We start from the raw sequence: 23,624 nt of genomic DNA, 5'->3' as shown, positions 1-23,624 counted from the left end.
ATACCGGACCTTGGCAATTTTCGGGACATCTCATCAATTTTAAACCATGGGTAGCCAATACCCCTCTACACTGCTATAACTTTACTACCTGTGCTTTTTGGGTCCAGGTGATTGGGTTACCTTTGGAATGCTGTACTGCTGAAATGATACGTAAGGCTGTTAGCACGGTAGGCACTGTTTTGCAAGTAAAATCTGAGTTTGCCACTGGTTCCACTCTGAAAGCATGTCGAGCTCGTGTCGAGTTGGATTTATCTGAACCTTTACAAGTAGGTCGACTCATTAAACTCTCTAATCGAACTCTGTGGCTGGATTTTCGGTATGAAAGATTACCTCATTACTGCTATTCTTGTGGACGACTGGGCCATTATACTGATTCTTGCCCCTCCATCCCCTTTGAGGAGAAAATGATCACCGAACCTGATTCCACTCCTTACGGTCCCTGGTTAAAAGCTGAAGTTTAGAAGTATAGCCCTTACCAGTAGTGTTATTATGGCCCATCTACTTTGGAGGAGGATAGAGAAGAAACCATACCCGAAACTCCTCCAACTGAGATCCGCACTCTTCCTCTTCTTCTACCACCAGTTCCTGTAACAACCTCTCAGCCACAGATTATTGCTCCCATCTCTACACAGACACGAACTGATACATCTACAATCCCTCTCTCAGAGCCACATACCTTAACAACAGCTTTAATCCCAGCTACAGAGAAGATGAAAGGAGTGCAATGGCCATCATCACCTAACCAGGCAAAAAAAGGCCTCAGTATTCGACCAGTAAGTAAGATAAGTCCTGCAAAGAAACCAAGGCGCTATAACCCCTACGACTTACCAGGAGAGTATCAAGGAGCCTATGATGATTCTCTCTTGTTGGATGCGCCAATCTTGGAGGCGTCAGAAGCAACTCTACGGGCGACGGTGGGCGGCCCTAAACATCACCAAATCGAGATGAAACTTATAGGTTGGAACCGCGTCGGTTTGGGCAATCCCCTGACAGTCCTATCCTTAAAAGCCCTCTTGGCTAAGGAAAAGCCTGACCTCTGTTTTTTGATGGAGACGAAGAATGTGGATGAAGTCCTCCTTCGGTTGAAGCGCTCTTCTGGTTTTTTGCATCACGAGGCTAGTCACCCCCGTGGGTTACGCCGGTGGCCTAGCTCTTTTTGGAATGCGGGGATATCTCTGTCGGACTTCTCCTCCTCTCCGCATTATATGGATTTCACTGTCTTGATGTCTCGAGTCGAGATCCATGCGGATTTCCTGCATTCATGCTCCTGCAATATTTCAAGACCGTCAGTATTTTTGGCAGATCTTGCGTCATATTAGTAACCTTAATACCTTACCTTGGATATGCTTCGGCGACTTTAATGAAATCTTGCACCGATGGGAGAAAGTAGGCTCTCGACCAAATGGATTCTTACCGCCTCTCTTCTTTCGGAGAAGTTCTAAATGACTCGTAGTTTGTTGGATCTTCCCTCCCATGGCTGCGCCTATACTTGGTCCAACAACGGAGATCTTTGAAGCTCGGTGAAGGAGCGTTTGGATCGAGCTGTCTGCACTGCTGAATGGCGTATCTCTTACCCCAAAGCTCAAGTGATAGCACTACCTGCAGTTGGTTCAGATCATAGTCCTCTAGTTATTCATACAAATCACAGCTTGGCTCGACGAAAGAGATGCTTTACCTTTGAAGCTTACTGGAACCAGGATCCTGGCTGTCAATCCGTGATAGAGTCCTCTTGGAACTCAACCTCCCGAAGAAACTCTCCTCTTTCGGTCAAGCTTCGTGCAGTGGCCATAGCTTTATCGCGCTGGAGTCGTCAGGTTTTCTCGCATAACAAGCAAAAGGCAAGGGAATTAGAGGATCAGTTAGAAAATTTAACGAACCAGCATTCTACTTCTCTGAACCTATCTCAGGCTCTGAGAGGATCAAATAAGAACTTCATCAAGCATGGCAGAGGGAAGAGCAATATTGGGCAATGCGCTCAAGAATCAACTGGCTACAGTGGGGAGACCGCAATACTAAATTTTTCCATGCTACTACACTTCAACGACGTCAATGTAATCAGATCACTATCTTGAAAGACGAAAATCAGCAATGGGTTAGGGATCAGGATCAATTAAAACAAATGATTTTCAACTTCTACTCTCGGCTTTACTCTACTTCGACCTAGACATTATATGCAGATTTTAGAACAAAGTGTCCACAGCCTAGTGGATGCGAGACATGAACGCAGACCTCCCGGCTCAACCCACTCTTGAAGAAGTTCGCGTTGCCACTTTCCAACTAGGTGCGTCCAAGGCACCGGGACCCGACGGTCCGAATGGTTTGTTTTATCGATCTCATTGGGAAATCATTAAGTTGGACATTCACGAGCAAAGTTCAGCATTTTTTTCAGCATGGTTTATTACCCCCATCTCTCAATAACACTGCCATCACCCTCATTCCCAAATCTCCTAACCCGGAAAGCTTGGATCAGTATCGCCCAATAAGCTTATGCAACTATGGCTATAAAATTTTCGCTAAAGTTCTTGCTAATCGATTGAAACCCTTACTGCCTATTCTGATTACTGAGGAGCAGAGTGCTTTTGTTGCTGGAAGACAAATTCAGGATAATGTTCTTGTTGTTCAGGAGATCATCCATCAACTCAAAACAAGGAAACGAAAAAGTCATTTTCATGCCATTCTCAAGGTGGATATGCAAAAAGCCTATGACCGTGTCGAGTGGGACTTTCTCCGAGACTACTTACTCCGCCTAGGATTTCACTCTCATTGGGTCCATCTAATCATGCAGTGTGTATCAACGCCATCTTTCTCTATTAAAATGAATAGGGAGTTTTTACCGACTTTCCAACCAACTCGTGGGCTAAGGCAGGGAGATCCATTATCCCCCTACTTGTTTATTATCATTGCAAATCTATTATCCCTTCAACTGAGAAATGATATGCATATGGGCTCTATCAAAGGTATCAAGCTGAACCCAAGGTGTCCTACCCTATCGCATCTGTTTTTCGCCGATGATGCTGTATTTTTTCTGAACAGTACCTTATTGGAGTGTCAGAATCTGTCTAACATTTTAAACCAATATTGCTTAGCATCAGGACAACAAATCAATCGTAACAAATCAGGAGTTTTCTTTAATCCCTCTTGTCCTATTGAACTTCAGGAAAATCTAGATGCTGAACTACGGGTACCAGTTTTACAGCGTTGTGGGAAGTATCTCGGGATACCTACTGACTGGGGAAGATCAAAAAAAGATATGTTCTCTTGGCTGCTGAGTAGAGTTCAATCAAAACTAGAAGGTTGGAAGGAGAAACTGATCTTTAAGGGAGGGAAAGAAGTTCTATTAAAAGCAGTTATTCAATCTATCCCTCAGTATGCCATGTCCGTGTTTAAAATCCCTATCTCTTTATGTAAAGTTATTGAAAAAAGAATGGCCAAATTCTGGTGGAGCAACGATACAAGCAGATCTGGTGTACATTGGCAGAGTTGGAGACATCTACAGAACCGAAAAGATAATGGTGGATTGGGATTCAGGAATCTAGTGAGTTTTAATCATGCATCAGCCTTCATCCTTGTGGTGTAAACTTTTTAAGGGCCTTTATTTCCCTTCTTCTTCATTTTTACAAGCCAACAAAGGCTCTCGCCCATCATGGGGCTGGCAGAGCTTACTTTGTGGAAGAAACTCAATTGATTCACACGTTAGTTGGTCGGTAGGGAGATGGGAAAAGCATCAAGATAAGAGAAGACAGATGGCTTCCCATGGGTGTTCTAGCTGGACCTACAGCCCCTGAAGAACCTACACTAGTAGCTGATCTTATTGACCCTGCTACCAGTTCATGGAGAGTTGATTTATTATCTAGGTTTTTCGATATGCAAATCATTCAACAGATCACAAGCATCCAACTTAGACCAAATTTCACCACAGATGCACTTATCTGGACAGCAACCAAGAACGGCACATTTACAAATCAAGTCCGCATACCATGCACTTACTCAATCACAATCAGATATTTCAACCTTAAATGCGTCATCTTCACACCAAATTCCTACCTGGTTATGGCGTTCTATATGGAAAATGCCTGCTGCTCCCAAGATCCGCGCTTTCCTTTGGTCCGTCTGCAACAATGCATTGGCGACGAGAGAGAACCTGCACCGCAGACACATATTAGACAGTCCTTGCTGTACTGTGTGTAAAAAAAAGACACCAGAAACTTTAGAGCATTTGCTCTTACTCTGCTCATGGACTCAACAAGTTTGGACGCATCCCCGCATTCGGATTTCTGTCGATCCAATCAACATCCATCGTATGGATTCCTAGATCACCTCTACGATCGAATCGGGGAATCGATTACCTCGGCTGGCCATAATCTCTCATATTCTGGCAGATCCGGCGGGCTCGGAATGCTTTTGTCTTCCGCGGTACTAAACCTAATCCCGATCAGGTTGTCGACATAGCTCTGACTGGTGCCCAAGCGGATTGGCTTTCTTCCCCCTCGAACCTGCATCAGAATGGATCGGTCACAAATAGCTCTCACCTATGGCGTCCTCCAGACCTCGGGGTTTGAAAGCTAACGTTGATGGATCTTATCATCAAGGTAGTAACAACGGAACGATAGCCTGCATCTGGGCAGGGGACCATCAAGGCCGACTTACCGATGGGTTTTCCTTAGGAGTTGTCGCAGCCTCTGCTCTTCAGGTTGAGATCCAAGCTCTATCTTTCTCGCTTCGGCATCTTCTGCATCAAGGCTTTCAGAATGCAAAAATCGTGGTTGAATCTGACAATCTCTCTTTGGTCGACACCTTGAACAATCACTCACAGCCGCCATGGTCGGATCGTTCCCTTTTCGCTGAAGCCGCTTTCCTCCTAACCCTATTCCCAAATCTCAATCTAGGGTTCTGCCGAAGAGAAGCGAATTCTGCCGCTGACTGGGCTTGCAAGGCCCATAATCGTAAATCTTTGTCTTGTAATTGGGCCCTCAATCCACCCCCTGCTCTCTTGAATTTGCTTTGCGCGGACGCTCTAGCCACGGGTTGTACGTGCTATTCATCTTAATGCAATGAGGGCTTCTGTTCAAAAAAAAAAAAAAAATATCCCACCAATTGCAACAGCCTATAATCGATATAAGGTTGAAATGATGCTGTGTATTTACGATGGCCAAACCCACAGAAAGGTCAGCAATAAAAGCGTCTTCTGTTTCTCCAATGCCAAGTGCTGTACATTCGCTAAACAAAACATTTTAGGTAAGAGTTTATTGGCTATGCTTTGTTTATGTCCCAGACTACTACGGTCAACCATCACTCCCCACCCAGCTACCTTTGACATCTTTACATCTTCAATACTCTCAATAATAGATCCGATTTGATCAACCTATCATACGATCATTCCAGTCAGTTAAATGTAGATACAATCAGCTATGAATTTCGTGTTCAAAAGTGATACAATCAGCTATGAATTTCGTGTTCAAAAGTGATGATCTAGAATGTACCTTGAGAAGGAGAGCATTGCATGTTCTCTCATTAATTGCGCTTTGCAAAGCATTATATGATTATCAGAGAGAGAGAGAGAGAGAGAGAGAGAGAGAGAGAGCAAGCCTAAGGGAGGCTTTCTCAAACAATAGGATCGGGAGAGTGACTCGCACACGAGAAGAGAGAGTGATGCAAGCCTAAGGGAGGCTTTCTCAAACAATAGGATCGGGAGAGTGACTCGCACACGGAAACAGGACAAACAGGAATTTCAGCACTGTGCGAGGTCAGGAGAACGGTCGTATCTTTGTCAATACAGATTGGATCGACCTGATTCCAAAGCCAAATGAACAAAGACTTCTGGATCTACAATTTCTCTGTTTTGGGTTTTCTGAAATAGGCACTGTAGGATAGTCGAAATTGGGTTGGAAGTAACGAACAGAATAGGAAAAGATAGAAACTCCGTTGGTTGCTCTTCTAGGCCTCCAAGGAAGTTGAGGGGGCACCGATTCTTCTAGATCGATGACTGCAACTCTTCAAGGATGCAGATTTCGAAAGCTCCGACTCTTCAAGGACGGAGTGAAAACTCTTCTAGGTTTTCAAGGAGATGAACTCTACAAGGTTCATGATACTTGCTTCAAGCAAAGTTTTTCATTTATCAAAAGTTGTCTGTCTTCTACAAGAAATTGGGCTTATATCATCAAAGAAATAAAGATAGAGTATTGAAACTAGGAGAAATAAAGAAGCATTGAAACTAGGAGATATAGTAAAGGGTATGGAAACTATAAACTAGTAAAAGCATCACGAGAGCTTCCAAGGTGTCTTTCAAGCTTCCGGGATGGACTCAAGATGTCGTTATGGCTTCTCGGTTTTGTCGAGCTTTAATGCGGGCCGATCTTCTTGGTCGAGAGAGCCAGTCTTCAATGTGGGCTGCATCAGAGAGAGAGAGAGAGAGAGAGAGAGAGAGAGAGAGAGAGAGAGAGAGAGAGAGAGAGAGAGAGAGAGTTGCATAGATGAAGTTCACAAGCTCACCACGAGCTTGGTGCCCAACAAACCGCCTCCCACAATTTGGACGTGTTCACCAATTTCATAAATGCGTATTGCTCCAAGTCATTTGGGTCAAAGGGATCCTCAATCAACACAATATCGTAGTCAATCACGAATGACTTGTATACATTTTCAAGAGCATATCCAGGGATCTTCGGAGATCAATCATTGTTCTGCATAAACCAACACATATAGAAGAGGATGAGTGCTTTAAATGCTGTTTCTGGACAGCTACAAGAACCAAATATTCAAGCTATCAACATTCATGGATATTGATGAGCACTATCACTTATTTACTCTTTAGAAAACGCATTTGGCTGCATAAACCGTGAAAGAAACTAACCTTTTCCTTGAAGTTCATATCATAGGTGTTATCTAGTAAATAGAAATCAGACGCAGCAACAACCATTCCAATAACAACCTGAAATAGGAAAGGTAAATTACAACCCAAAAATAATAACCATAATAATCATGAAAAACAAATAAAAGACAAAAAATTGGAAATTCTAGGTTTCTGCCAATATGTTTAGATGCATCGAGCACTACGAGATGGTTGGTCTGAGAACTCACTTCGTCAGTGTAAACTGCAATTTCAATGGCTGTTTTGAGCAACTCTAGACCTTCTTCGTTCTCCTGAATTAGCAAACAACAACAATAATGTAAGCAAAAAGATTAGCAAGAATTCTGTGAGACGAAAAGTTGCTCACATTTCATTGCATTTTGTAAACCAATACTTTCACCTTAATAAATCCACCTATGTCATGGACACTAGTTGCAGCCTGACCATATTTCTTCATAATTACAGCCTAAGGCAAAGTATATAAATCGTTCATCAAACAAAAAATTGTCATTAAAAATTTGATGAATCTACATTAACCAACTTCTACATTAGATGTTTGATCCCCTATGTTCATGCTATGTGATAAAATAGAAAGATTATACAAAGTAATAGATGACCAACCCCAAGCATCTGCTAAAACTAAAGGACAACATCAGACAAGTCTTGATAATCATATTTTCTATGGTTCGACAGTTCAAGGAAGATGTTTTTTAAGACAACTTGAAGGATATATGTTTTAGTACCTTCAAATGGTGATGCACTTCCACACCCATTGTCATGGCCTCCTTAAATGAGGAAGCTCCAACTGGAAGAATCATGAACTCCTGAAGCATACGTTCACAGATACTAATAAGAATGAGAAATCCGAAACAAGATATACAACAAAATGTAGTAAAGTAGCGGACAGCAGACCTGCATTGCAAGTTTGTTTCCAGCATGTGAGCCTCCATCAATAACCATAAAAGCAGGAACGGGCAATACCAATTTGCTGTTACTGGCAAGGTTAGCAATGTGCTACAACCATGAAGAGAGGGAAACTGAGTCAGCATATTTGGATTTAAATGGACAGTGGAATTACAGTGGAAAAATGATCATGTCAACCTTAGTCCTGCCACAAAGACCATCTCATTGCCTTATCTTCTGATTCATAGCCAGAAATAAGTTTCATATAGTCCATCATAAACTTTGATGTTGCAGGATACACGTTGAATGTCAGCAATATGAAGAGAGAGCATCCAGAATTTTAAGAGTGTCAATTGCAATGACCAATTTTCAGGATAGTAAGTCAAAAAGATAAAGAATTAAGTGCTTGGAAAAGATGCAGACAGAAGCAAATATTGTAAAAATGGCTATGGTGAAGGTACCTTATACAGGGGAATTTTGTTAACAGTAGCCCCACCCTTGCAGACCGCAAGAGACACAGCAAGTACAGCATTTGCTCCAGGCTTCACGAAAAAAAATGCACATTTGTCAATATCCATCACCAGAACATAAAAAATAAAAGAGATTGCTTACGGTTCCATCAAGTTGTTGAACCATGAAATTGTCAATAGCAGCCTGCTCTGTTGGATTATATAAACAGAAAAAACAAAGATAATTACAAATCAAATGAAGTAGTCACCTTGGGTGGGAAATCAAAACTTACACTAGCTCACAACCTGCAGTTGCATGAAATAATCATCTCAAACATATTGCATTTGGACAATTTAACAAATGAATCTTAAAGAACTGAAACCGCTGAAGGACAACTATTATGAAATGGAAAGAAGTAACAAGATGATTATACATTCAACCGACCTTTTCAACCAGCGCAGGGCCCGTGATCTTGTTGATATACTCAACAACCTAAATACACATTAGTATAATGATGCTCGTTAGAACAGTAGGTTAAAACATAGCAACAGAAACAGCAGAAGACAACAAGCAGAAATGAAGTGGTGTACAACCTGGGAAACGCCACATCCCAGATCGAATGCCTCATAGATCCTTGAAATCAAGAGGTAACTTGGCGTAAGCAACGATGCGATCTATGTGACAACTTCCTGTATTTACTTGACATCATTTTTCACCAGCAAAACTATATAAACTGCCAAGATAATAGCAGATTCGTGGAACTGTACATGAAAGATCCGGAAATGTATTAAAATGAGGATTGACGAAGCATGAATCTTACCGGCGGCTGAATCGTCAGGAACAACAGCTCTAGCGAAGGTCCCGTCGTCAAGGGTCACGCCAGCCTATAAAAACATGGCATCGAATCATAATTCAGCGAAGCAAAAAACAGTCGCAACTAGAAAGCACACGAGTGTAATAGTTCAGGGTGGGGAACCCGTTTGGCCCGTTCTTGGAGGAACCGTTTTGGCACCCAGTTTTGCAAATCTAAAACCAGCTTAGAAATGGTTTGATTCCCTTTTGAACCATTTTCTTGGGAAAAGAAAAAGTTCTTCACATGAAAAAAAAAAAAAAAAAAACTAATCACTTGGCCAATACATAAAAAAGAAAAACTAAAGCAACATTTATATTATTTATTAAAATTTGATTTTTTTTAACACAATGAAAAACTGGACCAGTTCCTGGATACATTGGGCCTGGATTGGACACGGCCCAATGAGTCACGTGGGCCAGGTATCAGTTCAGCTCTCACTGTCACTGAGGCTGAAAAGTTTACAGTGGGTTTGTTCATCCATGGAAGTGATTGGTGCCCTCAAACTAAAGCCAACGACTATGAGAAAGTCCCGGTAAGTCAACCGCCCTGGCCATGATAGCATGATCAATGCGAAAACTTGAGTTGTTCGTATATGTGATCTTCAGGTATACCATGTTGATTTCTTACGCAATGAGTTACAAATGCATAAAAGAGCAAGAAACCATCACTAAAATTTATTTTCCATAGTCAAATTTTTACTTGCATTCCTAAGAGAAAATGCACACCCAATGTAAATACTGCCTGCCTGTGCGCACGATTCGTGTGCATCATAACTTTCCATCATTTTCTCCTCTCAGTTTTCCTGGTAGAGGAGTAACAAATTCTTTCCTTTCTCATATCTTTTCGAGAAAATGTTCTCCGTATCTCCTCTTTCCCTGAGACGAGAAGGGAGTAAGGTCCTGTTTGGTAACCATCCAAACAGGGCCAAATTCTGATTCTTTGTTCCCCGAGAATCGGTTTGGGCCTAGAATCGCATTTGGTAAAATTTTTGTTCCTAACAGTTGGGAATAGAATCAAGAACAAAAAAAAAAGAAGTTGATTCTTGTTCCTAACAATTTGAGAATCAAAATCAAGAACTCTTTTTCTTCTCTTCGGCCATCTCGCGACCGCCGTCCACCACCGCCCGCCACCGTCCACCTCTGCCACCGACCACCATCCGCCGCTGCCAGCTGCCGGTTCGGCGAGCTCGCTGGAAGCAAGCCTAGCCATCGGCGAGCTCGCCAGGGCTGGGCAAGGGCTGGGCAAGCCTCGCGACGCCCAGCCCCACCGTGGCCGGGCGAGGCTTGCCCGGCCTCGCTAGGTGGTGCAGCGAGGCCTTGCCCGGCCCGGCGAGGCCGGCTGGCCATCGGCGGGGCTAGGCAAGCCTCGCCCAACTACCGGCGAGGCTCGGCCAACGAGGGCCGGCGACGCTCCGGTGAGGTTGTCGGCCAAAAGAAGAAGAAAATGATGAGAAAAAGGAAAAAAAGAAAAAAAATTATTTAAAAATTAAAAGAAATTGATTTGGAACAGAATTAATGAGCACGGTACCAAACACAATTTTATTCAAGAATCAGAAATTTTGGACAGTTACTAAACGGCTTAAAATACTTAGAATCAGTTCCCGGGAACAGAATAAAAAAGAATCAGTTCTGATCATAATCTACTCCCGGGAACAGAATCGTTACCAAACGCGCCCTAAATGTCACCACAGAGGAATCCACCTCCGGCTGCTTCGCCCCCAGGGAGTCAATTGCTTTTTACCTCCATATGTTTCAGTTGGAGATCTCGTTCCAATCATGGAAATTGGGCTAATAACGTTTGGAAATTGGGCTACTTGCTAACTAAGCCCATTTGGGCCCAGTCAACTCCATAATAAATATTTCACTAATTTATGTTGCCATGGGCAGAATTGGCCAAGTATTTGAGGTGCACGTGCGCAAAATTGTTAGCCGGAAAAAGTCACCCAATGGATAATCAATGCGGTACAAAGCAAAAGATATAGTTAATCAACAATTCATTGAGCATGATTCCTCCCCCAAAAATGCCAGAGCTAGAAGCCTCCCCCACTCCCTCCACCACACGATCAGATGGCGTGCCGGTACAAAGCAATAAATACAGTTTCGAATTTTATGATATATTCTAGATTACAACATGCTTTCCGTGATCAGTGTTGTTGAATTTCTTCTTCCTTTTTCAATTCCTAAGCTTACAATATGCTTTAACTGGTCAAGATCCTTTTTAGTACACTTAGATAAGATTCAGCACCATCAAGTAGGCCTCTGTTCGTCATCTTCAGCCCCGTGGTTGTGCAGGCCAAGCTGGTGGTCGGGCTTACCATGGCAGGCTCCCTGACATCAGGTGCATTCAGGCCGACAGCGATGTCATCGCTCTTGTGGGTGGCGAACCACCTGCACACTCGACAAGGGGGTCACCGGAGCACGTGAAGCGGTGGCTCGCATATACTGCTGGGTACATGCGCCAGACCAAACGCTTGTCGCTAAACCCCAGCTGAGATAGTCACCACGAGATCCCAAACAACAACTAAACAATTTTCCAATCGATCAATGAACGCTTGCACTGCATTTCTTTTGCTGAAATCCCACGTTAATGGGTGGAGATTTTTAATTTACCAAAATGTTACAAATACGTAGGAGACTAAGGTCCAACCTACGTCAACAGAAGCCCGGTAACTGAGGACATGGATGTCCTCATAATTTATATTTCATTAAGGAGCAGTGAAATCCTGATTGAGGCCGTCAATGACGGTAGAGAGCTTCATTTCTGTGTCCCCATGCGTGATTACTTACAAACGTGATCAAAGGCGGCTTGGTTCAAAGGCCTGACAGGGATCAAGTAGCTTTGAGAGCAGGATTCGCGAAGTTCAGGCAGAGCCTGGGAAACAGTCTCGGCGAAGCCAGCCTGTGCTGGTGGAGGGTGGAGACCAGAAGGAAGAGGCAGAGGGAGGAAGGGAGAGAACTTGTGAAAGATAATATCAGTAAGAGCGTCGAGCAAAGAGGTGAAACCGGCGGTTTCTTGCCGAAGTTAGGAGCAGTCGGGATGTGCCTCTGTCTCAGATCCGAGGAGAATCTCCTCCTATCGTAGCTCTATACTCAGATCAGTCCACGCTCGTGTAGGGAACCGGACTGGATCTGGCTGGCTTAGGTACCCGCAATTCAGAGGGTTGATTTTTGGTTAGGCCGAGAACCCATCACTCCCGGTAAGCAATACAAAATCCAACTCCTTTAAATAATAATCTTTTACAGATTAAATTCAGATAAAGTACACATAACTGGAATTGAATCCAGTTGTGATCCAGGAGCATAGATTCAAAGAATTGGAAATAAAGAAAAAAAAAAAAGGCCGCAAAAGAGGTTGAATGCACTTTTCACCATTTGTCTATCCTAAGGATGAGCATGGTTGGAATTTGGCCGATCCACTCCTAACTTTAGGACCAACTCGCACAATGCTAGTTCTCAATTTTTGGGACCGAGGACTAACTTTATTGAGCTTGGGACCGAGAACCGAACCAACCTAGTAGATTCGGTCCAGTTCCAGAATCAACCCACAACCAATTGATAGTTTTTTTTTTTTTTTCATTGTTTGTACTCCTCGAAAAGGCGATTGAGGACTAGATTGACACAATGGGTTCAGTCTTGTTCTAGGGTCAACCCGGTAGAGGTGTGCAACTGGACCGGGTTTACCCGGTTCCCGGTCCGGCCCACCCGGAAAATAGGGTCGAGAACCGGTTCCGATTGAAACCGATCCAAGAACTAGTTCCCAAAATTCAGACCCTATTTGAACCGGTTCGGGAACCGGTTTCGAGGGATTACCCACCCAGGAACCGGATCGACCGGACCGATTTGGGAACCGGTTTGAGAATTGGTTTTTAAGGCAGCCCAAAAGTCCAAAAGGACCAAAACCCTAATTTGTTCTCAGCGTTTTCCTTCGACGAGCTCCCCCAACTGTTTCTTTCTTTACCTCTCACACCCGCAGACTTCACAGTTCACAGCGTTTTCCTTCATCGCGCCATCGCCAAATCCAGCTCCCCATCACGCTGCTTCCTCATTTGCGTTTATCTACTTCCCCGTCGCGCCATCGCTAGCTCCCCGTCACTCTATTTCATTAATCGCCAGCTTCCTCATCTGTAAGCTCACAAATTTCCTCGGTTTTTCTAAAATTTTCTTTCAGACTGAAGCTGGGTTCTTCTCGTTTTCTTTGGGGGTGCTTTCCTCGGTTTTTCTAAACTACCGTAGTGGGATTATAAATAGTCTATGTAGATCAGCTCAGATTGAAGTCCGTCACTTGCTCGTGCTGCCTTCTCTGAACAGGAATAGAATAAAGTGGGCGCAAGCAAGAAATAAGAAGAAACGCACTTTTTTGGGGACGAGGGTCCTTCTTCCTTCTTTTTGATCCATTCGTGTCATATGATGCTAAGGCCATTAAAATTAATGGGCAGAGAAGGATCCTCATTTCTGGGTCCATTCACTACCCCAGAAACACTCCTGAGGATGAGGTAGATCCTTTCTTTCTTTTCTTTTCCTTTTCTCCTTTTATTCCTTATTTTTAGGTTGAATGTGTCTCCATTTTCGGCTGAATGATCTTTCCGCCTCCCAACTTTCGGCTATCATGCTGGAAATGGGCCTCTCTATATTGTGCTTTTTATCACTACAGCATCTTTTTTCTTATCTTAGCAAAAAGCTGCTTTATTTTGAAAAAAAAAAAAAAAAAAGGCTCTTTTTTTGCTTGTCAGCTTAAGAATTTGTTTCTGGCAAATTTATGGCCTTCAACTTTACTTGGTTGCAGATGTGGCCAGATCTCATTCGAAAGGCAAAAGAAGGAGGTTTGGATGTCATTCAGACTTATGTTTTCCGGAATGGCCACGAGCCATCACTTGGCAAACAGAATTAGTCCATCATTTTTCTTTTCATTATTTAGGCTACTTATAAAAGTAAAAAAAGGTTTAATTCTGATTAAATTTGCTTTATTTTGCTTCAACACAACTTTGAGGGAAACTATGATCTCGTGAAATTTGTCAAGCTCGTGCAACAAGTAGGCCTCTACGTCCATCTCAGAGTCGGGCCTTATGTCTGCACTGAGTGGAATTTCGGGTAATGTAGATGATTTATCCTAGTCCTAGAAATAGAAGAAAGTTTCTATTTTCATGTGAGGTTTTTGTCAAGTCTTTTCTAAACTTGTCTCTGCTTCCAGTGGGTTCCCTGTTTGGCTGAAATAAGTTTGTGGTATTAGTTTCAGAACAGATAATGGACCATTCAAGGTTAGACATTTTTTATTATCTTCATATTTCTTACTCTTAAAAACGAATTTGTTATATTTACTGAATTTTTTCTTGCCATCTTGAAGTATTACATGCAAAAGTTCACAACAAAGATTGTCAACATGATGAAAGCAGAACGGCTGTTTGAGTCGCAGGGCGGACCAATAATCTTGTCCCAGGTTCATGATTCACTGTTCCAATGACATTGCTTGTTAATCATTGGATGAAAAAATTTACTTATGTTAAGTGATAGTCAATGTTAGCGGGACCCATGACATTGCTTCCTATTGGAATTTGACTGTCGCTTCCTTTGGCCTTGCGCTCTCAAAAGTCTGTAGATTTTTGCACTACTTTGTTGAATTAACATTGCTTTCCTCTGCATAAAATGTTGTCCTCACTTGGAATAAACCTCTTATTGAATAGATCATTGCACAGGTCCACCCTGAATAATAACCTACATTTTTTATGATAGAAAAGAATGAAATTACCTTTGGCAATTAGCCTATCAATCCGTCTATATACTTTTATACTAGAACTTACCCATAAAAGAAGGAGGGTGGGTCGGGTGTCAAACCCTATTTTAATAGTCTCTCAACCAATGTTGATCGAGATTTTAAACGGTTTATCTTACATTTGAGTGCTGTACAGGAATTTTTATGCAAAACAGGTTTCAATATAAACAGGGTTAAGTAAGTTCTCGGACCAGAAAAACAAGGTGGGTCGGGTACAGGGTCCAAGTCTAAACGTTACCCACCCTGGACCCAATCACCCCTACAACCCGGGACCACTCAATAATTTTTTATTTCATTTTTTGTACTCCCTAAAAAGGCAACCGAGGACCAGACCAATCCAATGGGTTCGGTGATGAGCGAGGTTAGCTAAGAGAGAAGAGTGGTGAGCGTTGAGTGGACTAAGCATCGAGCATCGAGCAAAGTGAGCGTTGAGCAAAAAGCCACCCGGGCATCAAACAGCAAACGGCACAAGTGACCCAAAGCAAATGAATGGCAAGTGGTGAAGTTGTTTCTTTCGATTTTGGCAAATTGAATACTAAGAGAACAAATAAGACAAAAGATAACAAATACTAGAGAAGCATGCCGTGATGAGTTGTTTATGCCCTTTTGGACACTGTGATGACTCATCACAAAAATATTTTCCTTCTTTATAAATTATGGCTGTTGACACCGTAAAAGACATTAAAAATCTAAATTATTAAAGAACAATATAAAATTACTTGAACTCCTCACTAAAGAGTTATTAAATGTTATTGATGCCGTAGATTTTAGGGTTTTCTTTATATAAAATATTATAAATAATATATTAGATATATAATATATATAGAGTTATGGTTGATCTAGGTTGAACCAACCTTGAACTCTTAGAACTGAAAACCAATCCGCAAATTACTAATTCAGGAATTTCAATACCAAGGACCGACCCAATCTCCTTGGAAATTAGATTAGGACTGGTAGGGTTGGGCCGATCTAGGGTCGGTCCAGGGTTGACCTTAGATTGATGCTCACCCCTAGTCCATGCCCATAGTGAATATTCATAATGAATAAATTAGTAAATTATTAATACAAACGATAAAGAAAGTAAGAGATAAAAAAAAAGAAAAAAGAAAAGAAAAAGAAGATGCGACCTCCCCCTACATAGTCGGTACCTTCTCCTGATAATTGGGAAACTCTTCTTTCAGAATCAAAATGAAAAATAGAGAATTTAATACACCGTATATTAGACAATGAAGGGTACAAAACCTCTGTACATATAGAAAGGGAGAATACATATAGACTTAACTACTAATTAATGTAAATCACAATTAACTTATTCCTAAATGATAATCCTAATATAATCTAACACAGATCTATCGACAGGTCTGATGTATTAACAAGTTTTCATAAATCAAAACACAAATCCTTGCCAACATGGAGCATAATGCAGAAGGAAACATGCGGAACACCTCCGGAGATGATGCTAATCGAGCTACATGAACTGAACTAAAATGAGATTCATTGTCCAAACTCTCCATCGATCACAGACCAAATCAAGAGCACACGGAACGCGAACGAATGATCAAGCAAGTGAAATAAGGAAGCATGGAAACGATCCCAAAAAGATGTATAAAGAACATGAAAATCCATGGTCCAAGAGATATGAGATACTTTAACGAGAGAGAATGTGCGAAAGTGAACCAACCTCAACCAGAGGATTGTCATGGCTGTCCAAGACCTGCCTAGCCTTGATGCGCATGATCGTGGCCATGAATGGAGCACTAAGCTCAGATATGAGAGAACGAAGAAGACGACTGCGATGAGAGAGTCACCATGAACGAGAGAGTTGGACGAATATTTATATTACCTCTCGAGCGTTTCTGGACCATCTCGGTGGTTCAGCAAGTTGGGTTATTGTTAATATCTCTATGGATTCTCGATTGGCGAACGCGGCGTCGTCCATATACGTGGCAACTTGTATCCTGTCAGAAAAACACACGTATCATGTCAATGCAGAGGCGCCACAGATTTTTCCCCTCAGGCTCTTCCTAATTCCTATGATGCTCCTTTTTTTTTAGCGACATTATGTTGCTCATTTGGCGACATCAGTTTTTTGTTCAGGTTACGCAACGAAGTCTAAAATAGTTTGATTATTATATAACAGTACATTGATTATTATACCGTTTTGTCCTTTTCATATTTATTTTCTTGTTCTTCTGCCTTGGTTACCGCTTATTAGTCACGGGAAAATTACATAGCCAGTCGTTTGTAGAAAAAATCATTCGATGAATTTCCTGTTGACTTAGTTGTGTAACTTTCTGACCAATTTAATGCGCCAAAAGTTATTATTTAGGCCATTACCAGATATATTGTCCGTGCTTCACACAGATTAATTTTCTTTATATTTTACATGTTTAAAGGAAAACTCAACAAAAATCTATCTGATAATTATTTGAATAAAACATCAACAGATAAATGCGAAGTAAGGTTTAGAAATCAATTTATTGTCCTCATAACGGAAAGCAAATAATTTCCAAAAACTGATTGGTTTCATTTGCTGAAGTAAGAAAAAAGACCGCTGCTTCCAAATTATAGTAGCGAATTTAATTAGAGAAAAGAAAGAGAATCACCCCATCCCCCCCCAACACACACAAAATATATGAGAATAATGTTGAAAATAAGCGATCGATAATCAGATAGATAATTCCATTCATATAAATTAACCTCACCTTTGGTCCAGTGTTGATATACTCCATGCTCAAGCACCAAAGGAAAATGCTAAGAAAATTATTAATGCACCCCGTCGACACATGTTAATAACTAACTAACAAAATGATAAAATACTGTTGATATTAATAAGTTTGATGTGTTGCCATTTTCCCGACATATGATAGATTAATCCAAGAGAAGGGGAGTAAGAATGAACAACTTAAATTATCATTTCTTTAGCTTTTTTCCCCAATGTGAAACCATAGATTTCAAACTTTCAATGATGTTTATCTATAGCTTCGGATGACTCAAGATATGGATGGCTCCTTCCTCTTATTTCTTATTCTTGCTGTTCATTGAACAAAACGAGAGGATCAACCTATAGAAAAGGCTGTGATTAACACTTCATTTTCTATTAAAAAAAAAACTACGCAAATAAGTTCAGATTTACTAGTTATTTAATATAATAACACAAAATTTGTATGGCCGAAATGGCGTCCTTTGACCGCCTCAAAAGAAACTCATTACGATCATATTTACCTCTGCGCAGAGCCAACTTTATCAAAAAAAAAAAAAAATTAATTGAGCTTAGTGAAAGCAATATTCATCGAGCGCAATGACGCAATATGATTCATACAACGACCTACTTAGTGGGATAACGCTTGCTTGTTGTCGTCGTCCCTTCAAATTTCAGGACTCAGCCAAGACATTTGATATTTTTTAGAGATGTTTCTGAAAGAGCTAGTACGAGCATTTAGAGGAGGGTAAATATGTGCGAAAACAAATTTTGCAAAATATAGTGTAAAACTTTACTTTTAATCTGAGTCTGATTGACAATAGATTTTGCAGAGAAAATTAGACTCTAACAATTAAATAGAGTTACGAACAAAATAAAAGAGTTCAGGGAAGAAAATAAGAACACAAAGTTTATAGTGGTTCGACTTAATTCAAGCCTACGTCCATTCTCCCGCACTAACAGCTCATCGGCTGGATTTCACTATGAATCAAAAGAGGTGTTACAATCTCTCGTCCTTGATTCCACAGTGTAGAGATTTTGCTACACTTCCTCAAGGTCTCACAAGTATCAAGACTCTCTTTTAAGTACAAATTTATGCTCAACAATTGAATTAGCAAAGAACAAAGAGTTTTAAACTTTGGAATTTATCTATCGTGCACACACTCGAATAACTAGAGCGTCTTCCTTATATACTCATCTATGCCTTTATATCTGTTGGCACATTCCAAAGGAGTTCTTCAAATCTACCCGTTTGACAGAATCAATTAGGAAGATCTTGAGTTACTTAAGGAATGTGATGATAGCCCACCAATCATACTCGTCCATACAATTAGGATCTAGGTTTCCATAAGTAGAACCTTCAAAGTATACTTTGTCAATTAACGAATTCAAATTACCCGAATTAATTTCAAAATGAATAATAGATCTTGAGATGCTATCTCCAGCCGTGATAACTTCTTTAGCCGCTTGAATCAAAACCTTAAAGAATTACTTGAATCTGGATAAATATTCTTCGTCGGTCTAAAAACTGTCAATGAGGGCATACTTTAAATCTTGAGTCTGGCGGTCTTTAGACTTTGACGAAAGAGTCTGCAAATCTTTAGACTAAACTGATGAAAACGTTTTGTCAGCTTCAAAACAAATAAAGAAGTTTTCTACAAGAGTTTCATCACCTTTCCTCTTCTACATAATTTATTAGACACCATATCTAGTGTATAATTGGTGATAACCTTAAAATGCATATCAATTATGTTTTAGATCATAAATGAGCGGGGCAAGAACCCCCTCTTCTTCGAATGTAGACCGGTCCCTGATCGCCGTACCATTCAAAGCTCTTAAATATAAATGGATTCTTACTTGCACACGTCTCTTAAAGACCCATCATCTAGAAATTGTGTTATATGCTTGTCTTTTTCTAGACGGTAGCGTATTCTGATTCCGAAAGGGCATGTCGAGTCTGATGCGCGTAGAGAGAGCTAATGATAGCTTAATTAACGTATGATCTCTATTATGAAGCTTGAAATCGGTGGTTAATCTCCTTATAAACTGCGACCAAATCAAAAATCTGATTATAAATGAAAAAATTATCCAAAGAATCTTAAATTTATTGTACTTTGGTTAATTTAGTCCAAATTTTTTTAATTCTATTAATTGAGTTCTAAATTTTTTGACAATTTGTTAATTCAGTCAATTCATCCAAATTTAGCAAGAAATCACTAACGTGGATGTCAGTCATCCAACATGATACTATTGGAAATGACATGGGCAGTTTTTGTAATTTTAAAAAATTGAATTTATATTTTTTTTAATTTCTACTTTTCTTTTCCTTTTTTCTTTGTTTTTTATTTCTTTTATTTTTTTTAGTCACAAAGGCCTTACCCAAACTATTGGCAGCACCACAAAGGCCTTGGGCGAGGCTATTGCAACTTTGCTGGCCGTGAGCAAGGGTGTGAAGGACCTCACCATATTTGGGAGAGGGCCTTCGTGGCCCTGCTGACCGCAAGTCAGGTAGTCCTCGCTTGTCGCTGGCGACGCTGTGATGGCCTTGGGCAAGGCCTTTGTAGCCTCGCCGATTGCGAATGGGGCCTTCGTAGCCCTATCAACCATAGAGAAGGTGGTCTTGCCTAGTCTAGGTAAAGTCATCACTACCAACGAGGGCCGCCACTGAATCTTGTTGGGATAGGAAAAAAATAAGGCAAAGAAAAATAAAAAATAATAATAAAATTCAAAAAAATTACAAGAATTGTCCATGTCATTGCCAATAGTGCCACGTAGGACGACTAACTTTCTCGTTAGGGATTTTCAGCTAAAATTGGCTGAATTGACTTAATTTACAAATTGTCAAAAGTTTAGAATTGAATTAGCCAAAGTGTAGTAGGTTTATGAATTTTTTGACAATTATTCCCTCTATGAAACAACTCATCATCTTTAATTATCCCTGTTCCCTTTTTCGGATAACCCAAGATACGAGCATAGAGGCCCAATTATATCAAGTCCTACAAATCCCATAAATTGGTTGAGTGTTGGTTTTTTACTTGTGCTAATGAACCTACTCAAGAGCAATTTACACGTAATTAGTAAAACTTCACCATGCGGGTTCTCCGAATTCCATTTTTCCATATATCCAAACCGTTATTTTATCATCAATAACCAGACCTGTTTAATAAGTTTCTGAAGTAATCGATAGGTTTCAGCGACGGGCTGATTATTTTGCTTGCGTTTTAGTGGAAGCACATGCTTGTTCATGCTCAAGAAAAGCTTTGGCTTTGTTGACTATGGTGGATCTAGACAACCACGTGCAGAAAGATGGGGTTAATATATGACAAATTTCCGGTCAGCAATGGTCCCAACTTGAATGTCGAAGTCATTGTAATGCATTTGGCTGCAAGCAAAAATCACCAAGAGGGAGTTCATGTCCAAGTCTATTAATATATCTAGTTGAATTCACCTCTACTTAAAAGATTAAGCCAATGACTTATGGATCAACTAGGATATATTAATTGTTTAATACTATAATAATTATCCGATATGGGACTTCTCTCCAATACTAACTTATATGTGTATCATAACAGAGAGAGACATAGTTGTAATTGTAGTTTGTGAAAATTGATGAGATCTCATGCAAGTGCATGAATGAAATGAGAATGCATGCAATTAAAGTTGGTTCTCACAAATTTATGATGAAGAGAACCCTTACTGCTCAACCTAAGAGCGGATAGCTAATGCATTCCACTTATTGAACATGATTCTATGGTCGGTCCGCGACCCCTGGATGCCGCCAAATCTCCATTGCAAAGCTATTTTCTGATGTCTAAAGTTATCCAAGTTAAGATTCTCAGGCTTTATGGGACTTCCGAGATGTTACCTCTCGGATGTCCGGGAAGGGACCAATACAATGCTTGGTAGCCTCCCAGTAACGAGAGTTTTGACTTTTGATTCCATAATTGCAAACACACACAATCATCATTACTCATCTCCCCTTATTCGAACCTTCCACGAAATTCAAGAGAAGTTCAGAAAGGAATCCATGACTGGATTACTTATACCACCATTTGGTGGCATTGTTGTATCCCAGAAGCCCGGTTGTCCTAATTTGGAAGCTAAGTAGTGGGGCAAATATTGCTTTAAGGAAAGTGATTACATGTTCCAAGATTATTGATTTTCATTCACCCTTAAATTTTGTTCGTGATTTATAACAGCATTTGAATATTCCTGGGGTACTTTTTCATGTGCCAGATATCGAGGGCTAATTTCCTAAAAAAACCCTCAATTTTAGATCCAGTCCCGATTATGTCTCGAACTTTTTTCATCTCATAAAAAATCTCTCACTTTCACTCTATTTCAAAATCTGTTCGTTCATTCAAAATTTGCCACCAATTTCTTCAATATTAATAGGGAGGTTGCTATTATTCCTTATAAGGTGATGGTGCTGTTAAAAACACACATTCCTAATGATGAATTTCTAAATGATTCTGTTATCGATAATTTTGAGTAAATTAGTGAGTTTTTGGGATGTATGACAAATTTGGGATTAGAGAAGATTTTTATGAGATAAAAAAAAAAAGAGTACGGAACAGAAATGAGATTGGACTTAAAATTGAGAATTTTTTTAGGAAGCTAGCCTGATAAATTAATGAAGCGTTTTAATTCAAGCCTTTGCGTCATCTTTGTAGAAGGGGTTAAGTCACGGCGGAGACAGACGCGAAGGGAATTTGATGTTTTCTGAGCATGTCAAGTGCCGTGGATAAACTGAAATTAACGCTCGATTGGGTTCAAAACAAGTTGATGCGAGGCCAAGGACCATTGACCATTGATTTCCCAAGTGTTCTTCTTGGGTTCATAACAGATAATGTAGTATAAACATTCTGAAATTATTTAATAAAATGTCGTCGTCATAATTGCGTAGATGCGTGAATTTGCGTCGGCTTGTCTTTGTTTTTTGCAGACACGACACGCTTTGAGCCGCACAGGAAATCACAGGTAATTGCGAATTTGTGTGTTCTCTCCTCATCGGAAGGAGACAAATACGTCAATGATGAACGAACAAGAGAGATCAAAAGGATCTTGCGTGATTTAAAGAAGGTGGTAAATATGCCACTAGAGAAGCTAGATTGGCTTGAACCTGTTGAATTATACTTTCATTTCTAAAGCTATCATGTCAAATTATACTTTATATATATATATATATATATATATATATATATATATATATGTATGTATGTATGTATGTATGTATGTATGTATGTATGTATGTATGTATGTATAAGTTATTGTGTTTATGGAGAAATTCCACATATGCATGTTAGATATTTGTGGAAAACCAAGAGCCTGATTATCAGGATCAAATGTAGAAATGTGTAAAATTCTATACTAACCTCTAGGCATTGATGAAGTTGCAAACAGATACAACTATCTAAAATAGGCACATTTAGCCAATTGCCCTATCGCCATTGATGGTGTATTCTCCAATTATTAGATAATCAAAATAATGAGAATAATGAGAGGGTTTGACTTATGGCCTATTTATATGCCCATTCAAAACCTTATAGATAATATCTCCCATCAAGATTGTTATCCTTAAATTAGGCAATGTCAATGAAGCCTAATGTAGCTAGTATTAAACTAAACGTGGGATTATATTAAAATTATTATAACATTCCCCTACTTGATTTCAACATTTCATCCTCAAAATATTAAACCAAATTCACAAAACTTCATGCTGAAAGTAAAACACATGAATCATGGCGATAAGTCATCTTAGAATGAGTATAATCTTCAATGTATCATAATGTGTCTCATTAGCCCATATGTAATAACATAACTTAATGAATAAACTTTATGTTTATTCTAGGTCAAAGCTTATTGTTATTCTAAATAAACAACGTAATCTGTTATATCAAAAATTGAGAACTAAAGAAGAGTTTCAAATTCGTCCATATGGCGAAAATTTACATGAAAGGATTGATTCCCAATATAACTACATGATCCTTATAACTTATTGATTGCACGCCTTTAGATAAAGAATCAACTAACATCAATTCAGTGCTAATGTGTTCAATGACCACTATATTCTCTTTAACACGTTCCCATATGGTTAAATACTTAAT

General features: G+C 40.1%; 2 long non-coding RNA genes and 1 pseudogene across 4 annotated transcripts; 1 reads left to right on the top strand and 2 right to left on the bottom strand.

Annotated features, from left to right (window-relative positions):
• Window positions 1-5,166: 5,166 nt before the first annotated feature.
• LOC120286142 lies at window positions 5,167-5,575 on the bottom strand. The gene is made up of 2 exons (XR_005549448.1): window positions 5,481-5,575; window positions 5,167-5,362 (listed from the first exon to the last, which is right to left on the bottom strand). It is a non-coding gene; the product is annotated as an uncharacterized LOC120286142 (long non-coding RNA).
• Window positions 5,576-6,446: 871 nt separating this feature from the next.
• LOC104438473 lies at window positions 6,447-9,117 on the bottom strand (annotated as a pseudogene).
• A 3,845-nt stretch (window positions 9,118-12,962) lies between these two features.
• LOC104438481 lies at window positions 12,963-14,831 on the top strand. 3 transcript variants are annotated; one of them, XR_001987742.2, is made up of 5 exons: window positions 12,963-13,173; window positions 13,298-13,542; window positions 13,833-14,137; window positions 14,238-14,304; window positions 14,391-14,829. It is a non-coding gene; the product is annotated as an uncharacterized LOC104438481 (long non-coding RNA). The 3 variants fall into 3 exon arrangements; XR_005549442.1 differs by having other exon boundaries at window positions 13,833-14,304; window positions 14,391-14,831; XR_005549446.1 differs by having other exon boundaries at window positions 13,358-13,542; window positions 13,833-14,304.
• Window positions 14,832-23,624: the final 8,793 nt, after the last annotated feature.

This window comes from Eucalyptus grandis, chromosome 1 (assembly GCF_016545825.1).
Source record: "Eucalyptus grandis isolate ANBG69807.140 chromosome 1, ASM1654582v1, whole genome shotgun sequence".
NCBI classification, from domain to species: domain Eukaryota; kingdom Viridiplantae; phylum Streptophyta; class Magnoliopsida; order Myrtales; family Myrtaceae; genus Eucalyptus; species Eucalyptus grandis.
Note: the sequence above shows the minus strand (reverse complement) of the source record. Positions and strands in the feature narration are given on the sequence as shown.